This window comes from Paroedura picta, chromosome 4 (genome assembly GCF_049243985.1).
Source record: "Paroedura picta isolate Pp20150507F chromosome 4, Ppicta_v3.0, whole genome shotgun sequence".
NCBI classification, from domain to species: domain Eukaryota; kingdom Metazoa; phylum Chordata; class Lepidosauria; order Squamata; family Gekkonidae; genus Paroedura; species Paroedura picta.
In genome coordinates this window covers 142027477-142030691 of record NC_135372.1, presented here as the reverse complement: position 1 = coordinate 142030691, position 3215 = coordinate 142027477, and positions in this window count along the sequence as shown.

Here is a 3215-nt window from a genome sequence, read left to right as displayed (position 1 = left end):
GCCTTCACCCTCGCGGATGGGTCTGCCGGGAGCGCGCGGCTTGGAAGGAGCGCGCGCTGCCCCTGATCCTTTCGCGCAGCTTAATTTGAAAGGTTGGGGATGGGTGGTGGTTGTAATAATATTTTTTAATATATATTTTAAATTTTATATACATATATTTACCGCCCTTATTGCACCAGGCATCTCTGGGCGGCTTACAGGAGTGTATAATCAAACAATATTTATTTAATATTTATTTTATTATATTTGTATACCACCTTCCCTTCCAGCGCAGCGCAGTTGATACTGGCGCTATCATGAAAACAATAAAATCAGAGTCCAGTAGCACCTTTAAGGCCAACAAAGATTCGAAAGCTCACACGTTGAATAAATCTTTGTTGGTCTTTGTTGGACTCTGATTTTATTGTGCCACTTCAGACCAACACGGCTACTCATTTGAATCATGAAAACAGTGCAACATAATCTTGTTTTGAATATGCAACCCACAGGTACCCACTTGAATTTATTGAGTCAGTTTGTTTGTCTTCCTCCTCGTAGATTTGTCTTTCTGTGTGGGTTTGGTTTGTTACTAATATGTAATTCCAATAAAACATTTTTTAAATGTGTTAGAACCAGTAGAAGCATTAGAGTGCAGCATTACTAATAATCACCTCAGTTGCTGTACTTGCTTGCAGTGCATATTTTTAAATATATATATATTGTGTTGATAAAGATGCAAAGACTTAAGTCAGTTCTGGATGAACAGCTTTCCAATTATTTCCTTCAAGACAAGATGCATTATTTATAAATTTGGTCAGATTCTGCACCCTTTTTTCCTCAAGGTGGCTTTCAGAACAAGGTGCCTGCACTGAATCATGGAATCATAGAATCATAGAGTTGGAAGGGGCCATACAGGCCATCTAGTCCAACCCCCTGCTCAACGCAGGATTAGCCCTAAGCATCCTAAAGCATCCAAGAAAAGTGTGTATCCAACCGTTGCTTGAAGACTGCCAGTGAGGGGGAGCTCACCACCTCCTTAGGCAGCCTATTCCACTGCTGAACTACTCTTGACTGTGAAAATTTTTTTCCTGATATCTAGCCTATATCGTTGTACTTGAAGTTTAAACCCATTACTGGGGATGGACAAACTCTAACAGAAGATGCAGAGAAAGCAGAAAGGCTTAGTGCCTATTTTACATCTGTTTTTTCCCACAGGTCAAAGTGTTTAGGCACATCTAGAGATGGTCGTAGCCAAAGGATAGTGTCTGGGTGGCAGGTTAACATGGATAGAGAGGTTGTCAAGAGGCATTTAGCTGCACTGGATGAGTTCAAATCCCCTGGTCCAGATGAAATGCACCCGAGAGTACTCAAAGAACTTTCCAGAGAACTTGCACAGCCCTTGTCCATCATCTTCGGAACCTCTTTAAGGACTGGAGATGTCCTGGAGGACTGGAAGAGAGCAAACGTTATTCCGATCTTCAAAAAAGGGAGGAAGGATGACCCGGGAAACTACAGACCAGTGAGTCTGACCTCTGTTGTGGGGAAGATAATGGAGCAGATATTAAAGTGAGCCATCTGCAAACACCTGGAGGACAATTTGATGATCCAAGGAAGTCAGCATGGATTTGCCTCCAACAGGGCCTGCCAGACCAACCTAGTTTCCTTTTTTGACCAAGTAACAGGTTTGCTGGATCGGGGAAATTCGGCTGATGTCATTTACTTGGATTTTAGTAAAGCTTTTGACAAGGTTCCCCATGATATTCTGATGGATAAGTTGAAGGACTGCAATCTGGATTTTCAGATAGTTAGGTGGATAGGGAATTGGTTAGAGAACCGCACTCAAAGAGTTGTTGTCAATGGTGTTTCATCAGACTGGAGAGAGGTGAGTAGCGGGGTACCTCAGGGTTCGGTGCTCGGCCCGGTACTTTTTAACATATTTATTAATGATCTAGATGAGGGGGTGGAGGGACTACTCATCAAGTTTGCAGATGACACCAAATTGGGAGGACTGGCAAATACTCCGGAAGATAGAGACAGAGTTCAACAAGATCTGAACACAATGGAAAAATGGGCAAATGAGAACAAGATGCAATTTAATAAAGATAAGTGTAAAGTTCTGCATCTGGGTCAGAAAAATGAAAAGCATGCCTACTGGATAGGGGGTACGCTTCTAGGTAACACTGTGTGTGAACGAGACCTTGAGGTACTTGTGGATTGTAAACTAAACATGAGCAGGCAGTGTGATGCAGCGGTAAAAAAAGGCAAATGCCATTTTGGGCTGTATCAACAGGGGCATTACATCAAAATCACAAGATGTCTTAGTCCCATTGTATACGGCACTGGTCAGACCACACCTGGAGTACTGTGTGCAGTTCTGGAGGCCTCACTTCAAGAAGGAGGTAGATAAAATTGAAAGGGTACAGAGGAGAGCGACGAAGATGATCTGGGGCCAAGGGACCAAGCCCTATGAAAATAGGTTGAGGGACTTGGGAATGTTCAGCCTGGAGAAAAGGAGGTTGAGAGGGGACATGATAGCCCTCTTTAAGTATTTGAGAGGGTGTCACTTGGAGGAGGGCAGGATGATGTTTCCGTTGGCTGCAGAGGAGAGGACACGCAGTAATGGGTTTAAACTACAAGTACAACGATATAGGCTAGATATCAGGAAAAAGTTTTTCACAGTCAGAGTAGTTCAGCAGTGGAATAGGCTGCCTAAGGAGGTGGTGAGCTCCCCCTCACTGGCAATCTTCAAGCAAAGGTTGGATACACACTTTTCTTGGATGCTTTAGGATGCTTAGGGCTGATCCTGCATTGAGCAGAGGGTTGGACTAGATGGCCTGTATGGCCCCTTCCAATTCTATGATTCTATGACAAGAGAGACCCCCTGACTCTCAGACAAAGGGCTATAATTGACTATAGACTATAGGTAGAATGTTGCTATGCTACTGTTTGACTTTCATGCTATATTATCATCTAATGATTATTGTCAAAGACTTCCCAACTTGCATAAGTATGAAGTATATTAGATAGAAAGGTAGCTTTGTTGTTTTTCTTGTTTTCTAGACCTGATGTGAGTGTACGTGATAGTTGGTTTTTAGTTCATGTAATAAATACTTAATTTTATAATACCTGGTTTATTGAGTGCAACCCCACCTCAAGAACTCAGAGGTAAAATTGATTTGGGGAGTTGTTTAGGGGTTCCAGGAGTATGAGGTTTTCCAGACAGCCCTTTATTTAAA